Raw genomic sequence first — 19,761 nt, 5'->3', positions numbered from 1 at the left:
GACATGAAACTTGGCAATATACACCTGAAAATGATATTTCTCCATTCTTTAGAGTATTTACTGAAGAACAGCTTCTTTCTTTACTTTTTTTATGTCTGGCAGTTGAATTTCACCTGGTACTTCAATGAGTCAATTGTCTTACTAGGGAGTCTGTTCAAAATTATTTTAAAAAATCCTAACAGACAAATGCTTTGGACTGATATGAACTAGGATGAATTCTTGTCTTGTAGCTTCAATTAAATCTGTGCAGCTTCAGAAAAAATAAATGTGTTCATTAGGCAAAACCATGCCTCCAATAAAAAACTCTTCTTCCTAAATATGATTGGGCAATTGCAATCATTTCAAAATCTTTGAATTAAAATAATGAGAAATCTGGTTTTCAAAGGAAACTTCTTCAAATACATATTCTCAATGGAGAGGCTTCCCACTACTTTTCTCTTGTGTGTGTGCATGTGAATGTATGCTTCTTGAGATTTCTCTATGTGATGTCACAACATGTCATAGACATACACTTTGTAGGAATTGTTGCTTGGCCTATATATGTAGACAAGATGATTTGAGTGAACATTGATTGTTATGCTGCTCTTCCTTCAAAGGAAGATGGTGATATACCTCATTTCCCCAGACATAAGATAGATAACTATCTGTAAATTTAGTCAACATTGTAAGATATCACTGTATTTTTTTGCAGTAGGAGAGCCACCAAAACCACCTTCAATTTTTTTCTTCCTAGCATTTTGTCCTGCTTAGCTGAGGGTCTGTTTCTTTTGCACTACGCTCATGTAGCTCTTACAGTGAAGTTAACAATACACAATGCAACAAGGGACTTGTTTTCAACTGGTGTGTTGCGGACCCTGACACGGATTTAGGCTGGGAGAGAGGGAGTAGCCCAAGTTCATCCAGCTGGTTTCTGTGCCTAAAGGAGGACTAGAACCTGGGCCTCCCCACTCCTAGTCCAGCACCTTCAACCATTATTGCACACTAACTATTCGGCTGGGAGAGAGTAATTGGTCAATAGTCACCCAACTGGTTCCATGCCTAAGGGAGGGCGAGAACCTGGGTCTCCTACTCCTAGTCCAGCACTTTCATCACTGCACCATGCTCTCTCTGACATAGCGTTCAGTCTGTCTGCAAAATCCCATTGTTTCTGCTCGCCTCCCCAGATCTAGCAGGGAGGGCATACTCTGGGTCCCCTCCGTCTAGCAATGTCATATTCTTAGGCCCAGGAGTTATGCTTTCTCTGTGGCCGTGCCTGCCCTCTGGGACAGCATCCCTTCAGAAATCAAGATAGCCCCAACCCTTTTGTATGGCATGGAACATCTGCCCTTCCCTCAGGAGGTTAGGGGAACTCTTCTGCTTAATATTGCCTTTTTGTTGATTGGGATAATAGTTTTGACCTCAGATATGGTGGTTTGGATTGTAATGTGTGTTTTAACCTTGTATGCCACCAAGAGTCACTGCTGTGAGATAAGCAACCATAAGCATTGTTTAAATAAATAAAAGTAAAATAAAGTGCTATGCAGGCAACAAGAACATGCCACTGACTAAGACTAGTTGTGGACCTTTCAGTTTGGAGGCTCATAAATTTTCTCCCAGGATAGTTAGGGAATGAATTTCAGATTAACCCTGGATTATAAAGCTCTGACAAGCATTCTTCTAGATAGCTTTCATAACTAGGGTCAACCCACATTGAAGTACATTGTCCAACCAAAAAACATGCAAGACGTGAGAGGAAGAAACTGGCCATCACAAATACACAGGATGACACTGTTGGGGTTCTGAAATGTTAATTAAAAAACCATGAGGAGGAGAGAGGATTCATTCCTACCTTGTGGACAGCCATGAGGAGAAGAGAGGGAAAATGAAGGAAACAGGAAAAAAGGTGGGCTCCAAGCCCCTCCCACACAAAGCAGCAAAGCTAGGCCACAGCGGAGCCACCCCTCCCTTTCTGCTTGTGTGAGACAGGCTTGGTTGAAACCCCATATTTTCCAGTACCCCTTCTTTTCAACCTTGCATGTCTCTGTGTCCCACAATATTTAGTTTTTCTCTTAGTTTCTGATAACTGGTTCTCGACAACAGCTTCGTGAAGATGTCCGCTGTCATTTTTCCTGTGGGACAGTAGTCTAGTTTGATTAACCCTTGTTGTTGCAACTCTCTCATCACATGATACTTTACATCAATGTGCTTAGTTCTCCCACCTACTTTCTCTGACTGTGAAAGTCTGATGCAACTCTGATGTCTTCAAAGATTTGTATAGGGGTTGGTTCGTCTATGCCCATGTCTGCAAGCAATAATCTAAGCCACACAGTCTCATTACATCTCAGTGGCTGGCAGTTTTAGTTTTAGGTGCATGGTCCCCTTTAGGTACCTTCCCACCCTCTTGACACCAGTCCAGTCTCTCTGTGTGGTTGTGCTTGTCTTTCTGCATAGAATGCCTACTGCAGTTGCAATGTCTGGTCTAGTGATGGTGGCTAGATACAACAATTTTCCTATGGCACTTCTATATTCATTGTTCTCTGGTAGGAGATCGCTGGGTTCTTGTTGCTTGTGGAAAGCTTTCTCCATCCGTGTAGGTGCAGGATTGGCATTTTGCAATCCTAAGCTTTCCAACAGTTCTAGAATCTTTTGGTTCTGACTTAGAAGAAAGCTCCCATCTTCTTCTCTCTCGATCTGTATTCCTAAGTAGTAGCTGGCATTGCCCAAATGCTTCACTTCTGCTTTTCTATTTAGTTGAGAAACAATATCATTAAAGTCCCTCCCGTTATTGTGGCAAATCATTAAATCATCCACATAACAAAGTATGTACACATCCCTCCCATTTCTGTGTCTTGTGTATAGGCAAGGATCAGCTTTTCCTTGAACGAAACCCTGGTCAAGAAGTATTTGGTTTAACTTCTTGTTCCACGCTCTGGCTGCCTGCTTCAGGCCATAAATCCCCTTCTGAAGCTTGCAGACGAGATGCTTGGTATTGGGATTAGTGAAGCCTGGAGGCTGTGTCATGTAGAGTTCTTCTTCTATCTTCCTATGTAAAAATGCAGTTTTAACATCTAAGTGTTCAACGTCCATGTTCCTAGATGCTGCTAGACTTAGAAGCATTCTAACTGTGGTGTGTTTCACAACAGGAGCAAAACATTCATCATAGTCCTGTCCATATTTCTGTGAGTAGCCTTTTGCTACCAATCTGGCCTTGTACCTTTGTACTTCGTCATTCTCATCTTGTTTTGCCTTGAACACCCAGTGATACCTATGGCCTTCTTGCCTTTTGGTAGTTTAGTTAAAGTCCATGTTTTGTTTTTGTACAGAACATCTAGCTCCTCCTGTGCTGCCCTTTTCCACTTACTTGTCTCATCTGATGGCATTTGCAGCACCTCATTCCAAAATGCAGGTTCGCTTGGTAGCAACGACCTTGTGAGGTAGGTAAGTCTGTCAGCTGGAACTCCTTTGTTGGGTCGTGATGAGTGTCTCAGAGCAGGTTCAGGAGCAACCATTGGTGGTTCACCCTCTTTTGCATCCTCGGCCTCATCATCTGTCTCTGGTGGAGTTTCTTCCTGGACTTCCATCTCCCTCTGGGTTGGTGTGGTTGTGTCTTCTGGTGTCAGGCTGAACTTCTCAGGCTGGTAACTGCTGCTGCTGGTTTCTCTGCAGTCATTATCCACCTGAGTGCAGCAGCCTCTCTCGCTCTCATCAAAGTATACCACTCTGCATATGCTTACTCTTCCCATCTTTGAGTTCAAGATTCTGTATCCCTTGCTTCCTGGAGCATAGCCAGTCATGACCCCTTCTTCAGCTCTAGGGTCTAGTTTGGATCTCCTTTCTTTTGGTACACGGGCATAGGCCTTAGATCCAAACACTCTTAAATGTTTGACACTTGGTTTTCGCCCATGCCAAAGCTCAAAAGGCATTATCTTATTGGCTCTGGCTGGCAATCTATTTTTCAAGTATGTAGCTGTGATAACAGCATCTGCCCAGTATTTGCCAGGTAGATCTGCCTCTAACAGCATACACCTTACCATGTCCATCAATGATCTGTTCTGTCGTTCTGCAACTCCATTATTCTCTGGTGTGTAAGGAGTGGTGAATCTGTGCTCTATGCCTAGTTGTGTCAGGTATGTCTGCATGGTGTTAGAAATGAATTCACCAATCCTGTCACTTTGACGGGCTTGAGGGGTCCGGTTGAATTTATTCCTCACCGTAGCAAGTATGTCTTCAGTATATCCCCAGTTTGGGACTTTTCCTTCATCAGGTAGGTTATACAATACCTGGAAAAATCATCTATAAAACATATTATGTATTTGTTTCCACTTGCTGACGTTTGAAGAGGTCCACATAAATCAGCATGGATAAGTTCAAGGAGTTTAGTTGCATGCCTTTCCCTTTGTTTGGGTATGGCAGGCCTTGTTGCCTTTCCTTTGATGCACACTACACACTTTGACTGGTATTGTTTACAATTGCTTAGTTCAAGGTCTCTTACCATATTTTCCCTCTTCATTCTAAAAATTGCATCAAAGTCCCTGTGTGCAAACCGCTTGTGCCATATGGTGGCGCTGATGTCCTCCTTTCTCTGCTGTTGTTGGCAGGTGAGGCTGACATCTGGTGGTGGCTGTTCACAGTTCACCTGGTACACTCCATTTTTCTCAAAGCCTGTAACATAAATCTGCCTACCACTGGTTACTTCACGTGTTCAATTGGCTTTAAACATTACATTGAAACCTTTTCTGTTTAATGATTGCACACTCAGCAAATTGGTTGTCAATCGTGGTACATAGTATGCATGTGTCACTATGAGGTCTTTGTATTTTTCTCCATTAAAACATCTCAAGGGTATTTTGCCTTTTCCTCTTATTGAGATGGAATTCCCATCAGCAAGAGCAATGTTCCCTTGTGGCTCTTCATTCAGTTCACTAAAGTTATCTCTGTTCCCACAAAGATGTTGGCTTGCACCTGAATCTAAGATCCATTGATTTTTGGTTTCATTAGAATTAGCTCCAAGAACATCTTCTGCTCTGAAAACTGTATGAAGGGCTAATTTTTCCCTGGAATGCCTTCCTTTTGAAAAATCCTTTTTGTCTCTGCTTTCACAAAATCTAGCTATGTGCCCTGGCTTGTTGCAGGAATGACAAACAATGGGTTTATTGCTGTTCTGATGAGCAATCAATGACTTCTGCTCACGTTTCCCTTTTTCTGCCAGGTAACCCATGTCTTTGGTTGACTTTTTATGGAAATACAAATAATTTTTCTGTCTCCTCGCTTCACTTCTAATTGCTCCAAACAATTGAGACAAATTCATCCCTTGTAAATTCTGCGCTGCTACGAAAGGGTAATATTTGTCAGGTAATGAGCTTAATGGAAAAGCCATTTTTAGTCTTTCATTGATGAGATTTTGAATTGTGCTCAGCCTTTCAAAGATAGACTGCATTCTCAATAAATGCTCATTAATATCCTCATCTAAAAAACTAGATGCAATCAGTTCCCTCAGTAACGAAATAATCTTCTGATCATCATTTTCTAAATATAATGTCCTCAGGTTCTCAATCATTTGTTTGGCAGTGGGAAGATCTTTTATTTCTGCCAGTCTGTGATCAGGTAGTGAACTAGAAATTAAAATCATGGCCCTTCTGTTCCCATAATCTCTTGGCTTCCTCAGAATCCCCCGGTTGTGGTTGAGGGGAATCTAAACAATCTGGGCCGTCCCGAAAGTCCAATCGTAGCCTTAGTCTGTATAGCCAAGCTGAAAAATTATCTTCACTCAGCTTCGGGATGGGGGGAAGCCCCTCCTCCCTCTCCATTGTTAAAAGGAGAGAAAAAGAAAAAGAAATCTGAACTGAGCCTTTTTAAAATGTGCAAGCAGTTTCTTGGCTGTAAGACCAAAGAAACCTCCTGGGCTGATAGGCTGGGCCTGCAACCCTTTGCTGGGGGTTGTGAAATGTTAATACAAAACCCATGAGGAGGAAAGAGGATTCATTCCTACCTCATGGAGAGCCATGAGGAGAGAGGGAAAATGAGGGAAACAGGAAAAAAGGCGGGATCCAAGCCCTTCCCACACAAAGCAGCAAAGCTAGGCCGCAGTGGAGCCACTCGTCCCCTTGTGCTTGTGTGAGACAGGCTTGGTTGAAACCCCATATTTTCTAATAAGTTAGGGAATGAATTTCAGATTAACCCTGGATTATAAAGCTCTGACAAGCATTCTTCTAGATAGCTTTCATAACTAGGGTCAACCCACATTGAAGCACATTGTCCAACCAAAAAACATGCAAGACGTGAGAGGAAGAAACTGGCCATCACAAATACACAGGATGACACATGTGGCTTGTTAGCTTTGTAGCCAGGAAATGACAACATACTTCAGTCAGAGGAAGTCTTCATTTGGTGGAAGAAATCTGTACAAAACTACCCGGCACATTCCTGCACGCAGAAAAAGTATGAGGAAAGCATTGGAGGATTAGGAAGAAATGAAAAGAAACTAGTATCTGCAGACCAAAGGACATCTGTTTGATCAAAGAGATAAGAAAACAACCAAGAGCTTTATTCTGTAAAATGTACATCTGTGATGGATCAATGAAACCTATTAGAAATAATCATCAGTTGTTTCTCCTCCTCCTCCTCCTCCTCCTCCTCCTCCTCCTCCTCCTCCTTGAAGTGCCTAACCCAAACATTAAAATACAGATTTTTGCCTACTCAAATAGACTAGAATATGGCAATGTTCAAAAGTTTTTAAGGTCATTTTTTAGAAATCTATACCTGGTAAAAGATCTATATTGTTATCTTCCACAATTGGAGAAAAGAGGATTGGACTGAGTGAGGTGGATCTTACAGTATAAGAACATTTTATGTCCCATGACAAGAGGCTAGCAAAAGTCAATCCTTTCAGTCTAACAGGAAGCTTATCTGCACATTCAGGAAAAGTAAGTCACACTGAACAAAGAGCAAAATATATCTGAGCAAACCTGCATATGATCACAATATTAATGTTTGGGCATTGTAAAAAAGCCATATTATATGCTGCCTAGGGTACTATAGGAAGCTGCTGTAGAAATTACTGTAGAGGGTTTTTTTTAATTATTAGAAAAGAGATTGAAAACAATGACCTTTATATAAACTGTATACAGTTTTGGTCATGCATTTCAAAAGAAAAAGATACAATAAAAGGCAATAAAGAATACCAAAATAAATGCTGGCTAGCTAAAATGTTGGTTAAAGGGCAATGCATAAATATTATTCATAAACAGTTACATAAGGCAGGGTATAAACCTAAGAAACCAGCAAAAATAAATAGCATAGCTTAACACCCAAGGAAAATCCATAATTTCATGCTCCCAGCATGCTGCACATCTAACATATTCTTTTTTTCTTCTACTTATAATAAAAGGAATTAATTCCCTGATGAAAAACCAAGCAACTGACTAGTATCAGCTCTGAATCAAGTGTCTACGGCAGAGTGCAGTCTAAGCAGAGTCAGCCAAGAGTAACTCTTTGACACTTGGTAAAAGCCTGCTTCCTGCATACGTAAGCAAGAGGCTTCTGAGGGCAACTGAGTGAAAAATAGAAGAGAAAATAAGGAATGCCCGAGGGCTGTTGAAAAAGCCATCAGAGTGAACCCAACAAAACACGAGATTTTGGATTCCTCTGTCGGTGCCTCTACATCTGAAATAATGTCATGGAGCTGAGTTTCTCATGTCGGTTTAACTTCGCGTATTCAATAAATTCCATGTGGATTAGATCCTGGAAGTCTAGCTTAATTAAATTATGGAGAAAAGTGGCCATCAAAAACAAGGAAAAAAGTCCTATTATCTAATAAATACAATAACCTAACAGGACAAATATGTCAGATATGTTGAAAAGCTTTTTCAGAGATGGAGGAGAGCTCTAACCCAGGAACGATCCACAGGTATTCCCAATACGCTTTACACACCTATTCAACTAATTTTTGCATCCTTTTGACAATCATTGGATTTCCTCAATTCAGTCTCAGTACAGTTATGAAAAAAAAAAGAGCTCAGAACCAGCTGTACCTTAATATTGTGGGAGCAATATTGCTATCAAAGTTCTCTTTCTCTACTGTTAAAAATGTTATATTTGTTTTAAACCTAAAGCTACTGTAGAAAAGAAAAGAAAAGAAAAGAAAAGAAAAGAAAAGAAAAGAAAAGAAAAGAAAAGAAAAGAAGCAATCTGATATATGCCATACTAATTTCCAGTTTACTGACAGTATCACCATCTGCAAAGAAATGCTACATATGGGGAAAACAAACAATCAAGTATTTTTTTTCTTGCAAGGTGAAATGCGGAGCGAAGAATTCTGCATTGCAGAGAAATGTCTGGCTAAAGAACAGGCTAGCAAATCACTAAATTCACATGGAAAACACTCTGCTATATACCATGCCCACACATTTTCAGAGCAAGAAAGCAAATGAACCTGGGAATAATATCAACAGCTGCCTTTGGAATGTGAAAGTTTTCAGGGCGTGGAAGAATAAAGAAAAATTGATTCAAATAAATAAAACTTCTTTTTTTACTTACACGGCTTGAAAGAGTTCTGAACAGCTGGAGCCTCTGGATTATAATGTCTGCAGATGTTGTGTTTGGTTGAGCCTCCCCCCCTCCCCACCCTCAAACTTTGGCACCAACATTTCTGTAATGCTTGAACTTGATAAGTAATTTCCTGGTTCCCCTTTCTGAAATTCTCACATACTTGATCACTGGTCCACCCTAACAGCAGAAGAATGCAGACTAGATTATGCACCATGCATTTCTCAGTAAGGAACAAGACCTCTCGGCTGCTTTGGTCTAAAGAGAGATTCTCTCAGCTATACTGCCCACTCCCAAAAATTTCTATACCTTGGCTCAGCACTGAATGCACAGTTCAGCAATAACACATGAACAAGCCATTGCAGCACAACGTTGTGGCATGTACCATGTGAATCGTAGACACAAGAGAGACACGCTTAGACAATCATGGACAATTCTATCCCAGAGGAACAGTGGGTATCCCTAACTGGGAATGAAGAGCATTTGGGAATTATCAAACCAACTTAATCTGGAATTCAATTGAACAAAGTAGGTGAATTATGAAGTCAAGGAGAGATCATATTGAATGTAATCCTGTGCAAGATCTACAAAGGGGTCCTCTCTGGCCTTCAAAAATGCAATTGCTTCTCAACAGAGATATGAATATAATGAAGCATAATATCTGCTTTGTTTATAAGGTGAGCATGGGTGCTAGAAAGGCCTTATGGTTTTGGTGACCAACAGCATCACAGCTGCTGGTACCCATTGCTGCCATGAAAGTTCATTTTTTACACTCCAGTATTCTACCTGCAGGCATGCACAGGTCTGAATCAATGTTCCTGCACATAAAAGTTAAAAATAAATAAGTATTTTCCTAGTCAAGTTAAAGCATCAGATTCCACCTCTGCATACTTACCAGGCTGCTTGCTTTCTATTTGATTTTACAAGCCAGTCTTATTATTCTACTCAGCTTCCATCACTTTTCATCAGTTTCACACTTATAGATTTGCCCAGCCTGATTTTCTCAGCTTTTATAAGTAGCATGCAATTTTCCCAACCAGCAGCCCAAAGCAAAAACTGATAGGAAAGCAAGTCATGGTACTTAGCTGCATACAGAAACTCCGATTTCCTAAAGGAATAACCATAAAAACAATGAGTGAACTCTGCAACTGTGTATTTTTCTATGCAATTTATGTGAATCCTCACCCTAAAGCTTTTTCTAGGTAACTATCTCCATTCTGCAAAGTTTCCAAATTATACAGTATATGTAAATATTTGCTAGATATCATCAATTAATCCCATTTTGAGTAGTCAAGTCAGAATCATGCTGGATTGTTCTCCTTGATCTCATCTGCCCACATTTTCCTCTTTCAGAGGGTTTGTGAATCAAAGCGTCACCACAGGCACCCTAGAAGATGCAACTCTTGTACGACACCTTGCAAAGGAGCTTTATTACAGCCCCACAGGAGTTTCTCTGTCCTTATCTGAGATAGTGAATTTCCATGATCCCTAGCAAAATTCCCCTACTATTTTTCTTCTGATTTGATCAAACATGATTCATTCTTTGAAATATAAATTGTCCACACCACAAATACAAAAATTTGTATATTTACAAATACAGATTTAAAAAGATTGGGGAGAAGTATTCCCTTTTGAGAAACTGTAGAATTTCAGGAGCTGCAAAATCTGCTAAAAAGATTTTGCAAAGCCAGGAAATTAGAAGTGAAGCCTCATATATTCACTATAGTGGGGTTGTGTACAAATGCTCCCTGATTATAATTTTTTCTCCATGCGTTCTCTCTCTCTCTCTCTCTCTCTCACACACACACACACACACTCTCTCTCTCTCTCTCTCTCTATCTATCTCTCTATCTATCTATCTATCTATCTATCTATCTATCTATCTATCTACCTACCTACCTACCTACCTACCCACCCACCCACCCACCCATCATCTAGACAGGGAAGGTGAAGTGATTTCTCTTCTGCTCTCTGGAGCAATGACAAACAGTTCTGCACAATCACCTTTCAGATATTTGAGGACTTTTATACTTACTCTTCCCTCAGCTACGTGGGCCCAGCAGTTTCAATAGTTTTTTTGCAGAACTGATCTCCAGATCCTTCACCACACTGGCTGCTTTTCTCTGGAAACCTTCCAGTTCACGAAAGTCCTTAAAATGAGGTTTCTGGAAGTACTCAGTTCCTACTTCAAGAAGTGTGGATTCCCTAGAATAGAGTGGAACCATTGCTTCCTGTGCCCTAGAAAATATTCTTCTGCCAATTATGCCTAAGTACGCATTAGTCTTCCTAAGAGTTGTATTGTATTCCTGGGAAGTTCAGTTTGCTCTCCACTAAGATATCTACATCCTTTACACACACAGTACATTCTTAGACTATACGGTATATGTAAAGGATGTAGATATCTTAGTGGAGAGCAAACTGAACTTCCTAGGAATACAACACAACTCTTTCCTTCCTTCCTTCCTTCCTTCCTTCCTTCCTTCCTTCCTTCCTTCCTTCCTTCCTTCCTTCCTTCCTTCCTTCCTTCCTTCCTTCCTTCCTTCCTTCCTTCCTTCCTTCCTCCTCCTCCGCCTCCTCCTCCTCCTCCTCCTCCTCCTCCTCCTCCTCCTCCTCCCTAATGCATAACTTTTCATATATATCTGTTGAAATCCATCTTGTTTCTTTTGGCCTGTTGCTCTACCTTGTCCAAAATCCTTCTGATTTGGTCTCCTATTAACTTGGATATTCTCCTAGTTTGGTGTCATGTGCAGATTTGTTAAGCAGCTTTCTACATTATCTTGATTAAGGTCACTGATTAAAAAAAAGTTGGACTGCATAATGGTAGCACCCAATGTCCTCCATTAATGGATATTTGCTGAATACAATTATTTAATCATTCATCTAACAATAGTAGCCTTTTATAACCGAGGAGCAGATACTTTCTAGGATCATAATAGGATGGACACCAGTATTACTAAAAAAATTAGCAATATTTCACATTTTATAAGGATATAATGGGAAATGTTTTCAAATACTGGCTGAAATCAAGATACACTAAGGACAAGGCATTCCCAATAACTAACAGGCTAGAGATAAGATTGATCTGGTACAACTTGAAAATTTAGCTGTTGTCTCCTAGTAATCAAGGCATTAGCTTCTAGATTAGATTTAGTGGAAAATGACATATTTGACTGAAAACATTTTAATGAAGACTATACATTATTTTATTAAGCTGTCCTTTATGGTATTGTTATACTTTGGAAATATCTTAACATGTGGGAGTCAGCTCTTCCTTTGAATTTCATTCTGGCTTTTTATATGCTTTTATTGAGGACATTATATCCCAGTCACAATCTCAAACTGTGATTTATTTGTAATTGGTTAGTTTCAAGTTGAGCAGGGATTTTTTTTTAAAAAAAAAAATCTGTACATGCCAAAACCTATTCTCAATTCCATGAATCTTCTTTAATGGCATTTTCCATTAAAATGAAGCTTTATCTTGCAGGAAAAGTATGATGGGATTTCTATTCTTGCATGGCCAGTGCCAACCATGGTTGGAAGGGTCAAAAAGTCAAAGGGGCAGCCAGAACCATGTGTTTCGAGTCCCACTCCTTTTTATGTGTAGCATGCATGTGACAAACATAAAAAAGAAGCATGGCTTCAACCATGAGGTTGCAGCCACCATCTTGACTTTTTTACCCTTCCTGGAGGTATCTCTATGGTGGGATATATCTCTCATCTCTTTTGGGTGAGTAGTTTGCTAAAGGATCTTGGTTTTGCAGCTAAATGTGAAAGGTCAATTCTTTCAAAACCTTTGCTTCCCTGAAATGGCCACTTTTACTGCAACAACAAAAACAACTTTATAGTAAAGTTGTCTCAGCTTGAATCAGACAGATTTTCTTCTGCATAAATGATCCAAAGTGCAATGGCAGATGAGTTCTTTCATTCCCTTGTGAAAACTCCCTTTACAACTTCACTCCCTTACAAATACCTAATATATTTTAAACCAAGGATCTGGTTGGCGTGGCTGGGTTCAGGAGGGTAGTCTAATCTGATTAGCTGTAAAAATTCACATTCAAAACCAGTTTCAAAATGCTGGCCCACCTAGAACCTAAGGACCACTTCACCCCAATCCTCTTCTGGCCTGAAAAAGTTGTGCAGACATTTGGAGCCAGACCGCTATTCATCTCTTCATTCCCTAGAGCACTTCTCAGCACAGTCCTCAAGTTTCAGCATAATGCTAAACATGGATAAAATATCAATAAAATGGAAGGGATTGACTATGGCAAAGAGTCAAGAGATTGGGAAGCTTGTTGTAAGGACTCAAGAGAGTTCTCATTCAGGCTGTGTGTCAAGTTGTTTAGAGTGGTGTGTGTTTATAAAATCAGTTTGTGGTGTGGTCTGCAGATGAGTTATTGTAAAAAAGGTAAAACATTCTACCGAGTTAGTGGATGACACTCTTCTGACTTTAAGCAGATTTTTGAATACAGGCCTACAAAAGCTTGAAGCAACTATTCTATTAGTCCTAATGATGGATCATTTCCCTGTTTGTTCAATTTGTATCCTGCCTTTCCTCCAAAGCTCAAAGTAGCATATGTAGCATCCCCAGGCCCAGATTTCCACCCAACAACTCTGTGAATTAGACTGGGCTGAAAGAGAGGGACTGGCCCAAAGTCACCCCATAAATTATCATAGCTGAAGATGAATTTGAACTTGGCTCTCTTGGGGTCTTAGTCTAACACGTTAAGCACTAAGTCTCTTCTGATCTAGAAGGTTATATAAAGGTTCATGAAACTTTACTCATTTTCACCCTCTTATTCATCTAAGGATTTTAATTTTTTTTTAATTATTCAGGAAATATAATAAACAACTACAATAACAACAAAAGGCACATGTGCTTGGGCAATGAAAAGCACAAATAGATTGTAGTACTTAAACTCAAGTAAACTACATTAAAATATCTAAGGATGGGGCTGAGTGTTATCCAGCGTGCACTGTGACAAAAGAGTTAGAAAATTTGTGCTTCCCTCATTAATATACAAACCAGAAGATAATTGGGTGTCTATCTTTGCAGTGCAGCTATCCAAATAAGATGCTTACAAAGATCTGAATATTAGAGGAAAAACATACAAAAACATTATAGAATGGAAAATGGATAATATGTGACTTGTACGTCAATATGTGTATCTGTACAGGAATATTAGGAAAAAAACTAAATCATCACACACACTACAAATTACTGCATGAAAATTAAGCTTGTAAATGTATGAACTGAAGAGAATGAATTAAATGGAGAGAAACATTATAAGAAGAATGGCATTCATCTTTCTGCTATTCTGATCCTTAATTCTTCATAGAAAAAATGTAGCATTTCTTTTCCAATTATTCTCTCTTGTGATATCGAAAGGGCGCTTGGCAACTGTCCTACAACAACCAATCTTCACAGAAACCTATTGGGCAGTCAATGCCTCTCTTTTCATACATGCAATAAACTAAAAACAAAAACAAAAAAGGCAATGTAGGGACAAGAAGATGAAGAACAAAACAAGCTTGCTGTGATCAGTCAGGTACAAAATGAGAAGATATTTTCTAAATCGAGAAGTCAAGCACAGACACATTTTTTTCCAGCAATCACCAGGCATAATTCCTCAAGCATAAAGAAAATAGCTTGTTTGCACTCTACTAGTTTTGGGTCTATGAATGCTAACTATCTAACCAGGGAAGATAGGTGCAACCAAGCATTATGGGCTTGAAAAATTGGCTGATATTAATCATGAACTTCAGCAACAACCTGAATCAGAAGCTTTGGATCTACCTGGTTTTCATGCATTTGCTTTGATGGAGGAGCTTTTGAAGAGCAGAACTGGATGTATGAAAGGAGAGGATGATGCAACATTTATATCTGACAATTCCTCCAAAGAGCTGAACACAAGGCAAAAGGGAAAAAGACAATGTGAATAACAACAGATAAGATAACCTTGATGCTGATATTGGGCAAAACTCTGGAACTGATTCTTAAGCAGTCAGTTTGTAAGGATTTAGAAAATAATATTTTGCTTGGCAGAAGCCAGCAGGGATTTCTCAAGAATAAATAACACCAAACCACTAATGCAATCATTACATATTCAACCCATAAGGGTGACAGCTATGTGACTGCAGCAATTAAACTTTTTAAAGCCAAAGTGCTAAGTGCTTTGCTGTATGATGCACAATGTTGCACTTACTAGGACATCTGTGCCTTAGAATCTGTACAATCTACATTTCTGAGATCCTCGCTCCAAGCTCCCTGCTCTGCTGGTAATGAACTTTTCCACCTAGAACTTGTTTTTATCTCAGTTGAGGCTCAGTTATGACTCTGCTGGTTGTAGTACTGGCTTAAATAAATTTGGGGAGATGAATCTCAAGCCCAACTAGTCCTGACAGATACCAGTCTTCTTGGAAGAAACAAGGCTCATTGTGGGCTCACCCCCAAATCTGTATCCATACTAAGCTTGGATGAAGCCTGGAGAGAGCTGAAGCAGAGAATTTTAGATCCTGATTCACAAGAGAGAAAACCAACACTTCTCATCTTTGCTACAAAGAGCTAACACACTCCCCTTTTACAATTCCCCAATACCGGTATCATTTATCAGTCCCATCCCACACGAGGGCCTTCATAGTGGCATGTTCAGATGCTCTCCCCTCAATGGGACTGTGGGACAGATACGCTGGTGTTCCTCACCAACGGCATTCTTCTATCTGCTCAGACTTTGAAATTGAGACAGCAGTGCACGTGCTTCTGAAATGCCCTATCAGTTACTCTTGGAAGGCAGAATTAATTACCCCTCTAGTTACAAATATTCAGACTCCAATTGTACACTACATACTAAATAACCAGGTTTGAGAAGTCTCTAGAACTGTTGCCAAAGGCCTTCAGCAAAGCATTCCACAAAGTCTTTCTTGAGATTCTACTAAAGATAGCAAGACGTGGGCTGGACTATGCTACCACTGGATGGATACAGAGCTGGTCAAATAGTTCTACTGAATGAATGTACATCAGTAGCTCCAGAAGGAAGTATTGAATGCAATAGCACCAAGCTCCATTCTAAGCCCTACTGTATGTTGTTCAGAATAATTACAAATGACTTGGATGAGGGGAAATAAAATATAATTATCAAATTTGCAGATGACCCAAAAACATTACAAGACAGTACCAAGCCAGAACAAAAGGTAGAAACCAGCAAAATGAATTTCAACAGGGACAAATACAAAATCCTACATTTTGGGGGGAAAAATCAAAGGTACTAATATAAAGGTGGGGATGATACTGGGCAATAGTACACATGAAAAAGGATCAGGGTATTTTGATGGACCATCATGTGATACTGCTGTAGAAAAAGCAAATGCAGTTCTGGGATGCATCAACAGAAATATCATGTCAGTACTGAAGGAAGATTTCCACTCTATACTATGTTGATTGATCTTCAGCTAGAATACTGCATCCAGTTCTAGTTAGGAGAAAAGATTCTCATAATGATAATGAGGTTGCAGCTGTTGTGTAATAAATTTTTTAAAAATGTACAAACTGGTCTACCATCACAGAAGAGGCAATCTTTCTTCCCCTTTCACTGAAAGGGCAAAAGAAAAATGCAACAGACCAATAGTTTTGAATTGCTTTTATATAAGATACACATTTGAAAGCAAAAGGACTAATTCATATGCTATCATCTTAATTTTTTTCTTAATAAATGTTTGCTGATGATTATTAAAGAGTTCTGACTGGGCACTACATTTTATGAAGGACATTGTTGAACTGGAAAGAAATATTGGAGGATATTTTAGACTGGGGATGTAACATCATCCCTGTCAATTTCACTCCTGGTCTTGTCAATTTCACCCACAGCCCAATCATTTTCATTTTTTAGGTTACTCAATTTCATCTCTGACCTGGTCAATTTTACTCCATCTGGTCAACTTCATTTTTAGGCTACTCAGTTTCCCACATCACATCACATCACATCACATCACATCACATCACATCACATCACATCACATCACATTTATATAACCTGTAATTGACTGAAAATTAAAATATATTAAAGATTAAAACCAGCCCTTTTTTCCTGCTAAGAAGAAGCTAGTTAAAGAGGGACAAAAATAGATTGCATATTCATAGGAATTATGAATTATCCACACAACATAACATAAAAATAATGTAAAATAAAAATTAACACAAATTTAAATTTAAATAAATAAATATAAAACTAATAACATATGTAATTAAGATTATTAACATAATTAATAACATAAGGATAAATAAAATAAAACCTACTGAGGGCACAATTTATTCTCCTGTCCAAGACTCATTCACATCATGTCCATGGTTAGCTGAAATCAGTTATACTACTTTCCCAGCCCCATGTGTCAGATCCCATCATTTTTGCTAGGTTAAAAATGGATTCCTGTCTGCTCAACAACTTTTGGATGCTTTCAGTAAGACCTTATTAATTATTAAATTAATTTATTCATTTTCATGGTTGAAAGGCTGAAAGGATCAACCGCATCCCCATTCCTTGAGTTCTAATAAAGGCCAGAACTGCCACAAAATGTTTTCAGTGCAGATCCTTCCTTTTAAGGGTATCTTGGCAGACTTTATTTAAACAAGGGTGGTTTTTTTTTTCTTCCTATCTAGCCTTAATTTCTAAAAATTCAAAGCATGTTCCAGAAAAACCACAGAGGTCAATTGAAAACAAAAAATATAAATATCCACAAAAAAAGAGACTGGCTATACTTTTACTTTTTACTCTTTTGCCTCAACTGAAGAAACCGCTAATCATGGAAATGAATCTGACGTCACGGTCAGAGCCAAGCTGTGGGTGGCTGCCAGCCTAGACTGCAAATATTACATCAATAGTTGAAGTCCAGTTTGCTTTGTATTCATCTCCACCTCACACAGGAGGTATGGAAAACCACCCCTTGTCTGGAGGGCAAGAATTTGTTTTCTCTTTTCTTTTCTTTTTTTGACCCACAGCACAACTGCGTCCATCTCTTGGGTCAACAGATCAAAGCCAAATGTGCCGTTGCTTTACAGTATTTATTTGACTTAGTCAGCTGCTGGAGAATGTAAAGGAACTGCATTTACTGCCTATATTTTCATTATGCTGGCAAGGTTTTTTGGTATGCCTATTAGGGGACAATCTTTATTAGGAAATGAGCTAACAGGAAAGAAGTTCACTTCATGACAGACTACCCAACCAAGCACAGGTAGCCCTAGTTCTGGTCTCTAAAAGGATTTTCTTTGGCCGTTAGCAATCTTGCCAGCTGTGGTCAAGTATTGCAGCTGTTTGGGTGGAGATGGGGGTGGGGAGAGAACCCTACATTTTAACACCTGGGATTGCACTTGTTTGCTTGTTTATTCTTTCTTTTTACAGTATTTAGTTATGTGTTGAGAGGTCTGGGTGCGGTAATAGGGTAATAGCGTTTGAGTTTCCTATGGCTGAGGAAAGCACTAAAACAATTACATTGTTGTCATATTTACTTTCGTTACTAATGTGGAAGCAAATCACTGCAAAGGCAAGCAAACACTTTTACCAGCTAAAACAACTACAAATCCCTAAAGAGAATAGCCATATTCCAATGATATTTCATGTCCAGGATGTTCATAATTCAAAATTCTTCTATTTCACTATTCAGGATGAAAAAGAGACTCGGTAATTTCTCAGTTATTGGCCGGAGGGTTTCCTTACTCTCTGTAATGTCCCATTCAGCATTGCAAAATGGGAAGCACGTGAGCATTTTAGGAAAATGAATGTAGCTCAAATTTGCATTCAGTGTGAAGTTTTTACAGAGAGAAGCCAGCTTGGTTTCAAGGTTAAATACACTGAAAGATCTCAGTGGTCAATGTGACCAGAAGTAGGGAAATAGTTATAAATATGAATCAAAACTAGGGCTTTAAAAATATTTTAAAAATATTTAAAATATTTTCATATTTATTTTAACCTTTAAACAAACACATACAATATTTATTTTTAAGTATTTATTTTTTAAAAGATGTAATGGCTTTATTTCAGACACCCTACCCTGCTACCCCATAACTCCTTTGGGTCTCTGGGACTTTACCACATAACTGTGAGTAGGAGATGCCCAACTAACCAGTTTTGGAGGACCTGTCCTCCTGATGCAATCTTTGCCCCATCATCCACAGCCATTTTGGTCTGGGCCTCAAACCAGAAGGTATCTCTGTAATGTCCCACCCAAAGCACCTTAAAGCATTGCTTGGGCTCCTTATTTATACACCCCTGGTGTATAATGGTTCTCTGCAAGACCACTAGACCTGTATTGAGCATATACTCACATATGACACTTTTAAAAGTCTTTCTTTTTTAAGTTTTCAAAAGACCTTTCTTTAAAAAAATTGCCAGTTGATTTAAATTAGGAAAGATGTATTGCTAGTTCAGTCCCAAATGATTGCATTTAAGACATTCTGCTGTTTTTGCCCACAAGGCATTTTGCATTCTTTTTTTTACTTTTTTAAAAAACTTTTTTGGATGCTCCATGTGGGCTGTAGCCACTCACTACCAACACAGCATTTATTGATAAATGGAAGCTCAACCCCAACATGTGATTTGGGCTATTTTGTGCACGGGTCTACTGTTCCTCCAGAAGACCAGTAGACATGCATTCAGAATTAGCCCAAGTCCCAATAGGTTACTAAACTGGAGCATCTTGACATCAGCAACTTCTCACTTGGGCAAGTTGAAAATGAAGAGTAAAGAGCCCATTCCAGGCACCTCCCCACACTCCACATTCACTGAAGCCCCATTTGAAGGAGAACAACTGGGGGTGTTTTTTCCCACCAGCTGGTGACAATGCGTGGGAAGTGGGGATCTACCAGTTGCTGCTCTTGAGTTATTCCTCAGTAAAATTGGAAGGATGGGGCCAGCCACAAGCATTGTTACTGAGACAGGTAGAGTTCAGCCACTGGGGCAGTGCAAATGATCCCGGCGCACGTTTCTGTGACAAAAGACTGGAGGAAGGCACATTAACATGGCTTTGAGGAAGGGCTCACTGGGAGGAAAAGCTATATTAAATAACTTTAAATAAATTATTAATGTTTAAGCCAGTGACAACAGAAAAAGTAAGAAATTAAACATAGGCAGTAGTATACCCACTCCACCTTTTTAAACAATCTTCCAGTTGGGATTCCCAACCAAAAAAAAAAAGCTTCTTCAAATACCGAGTTATAGAGGTAATGTCTTTTTTTCCAGAAAATGGGCATCT

The 19,761-nt window shown here is 39.3% G+C and overlaps 1 protein-coding gene across 5 annotated transcripts in view; it reads right to left on the bottom strand.

Annotated features, from left to right (window-relative positions):
* The window catches only part of C1QTNF7 (C1q and TNF related 7), a 55,401-nt gene that overhangs the window by 19,962 nt on the left and 15,678 nt on the right, over positions 1-19,761 (bottom strand). Inside the window, exon 1 of one of the 5 annotated variants that reach the window (XM_088131469.1) lies at positions 8,515-8,572. The exons of 3 other annotated variants lie outside the window; for them this stretch is intronic. The gene's annotated coding sequence lies outside the window, so the exon portion shown is untranslated. Of the gene's footprint in view, positions 1-8,514; positions 8,573-19,761 lie in introns of those variants that run through there. One more of the 5 variants, XM_088131468.1, reaches the window with a different exon arrangement.

Source organism: Python bivittatus, unplaced genomic scaffold, assembly GCF_059951505.1.
Source record: "Python bivittatus isolate LINGU-HERP-01145 unplaced genomic scaffold, Pbiv_v1 ctg000960_np1212, whole genome shotgun sequence".
In the NCBI taxonomy this organism is placed as follows: Eukaryota; Metazoa; Chordata; class Lepidosauria; order Squamata; family Pythonidae; genus Python; species Python bivittatus.
Note: the sequence above shows the minus strand (reverse complement) of the source record. Positions and strands in the feature narration are given on the sequence as shown.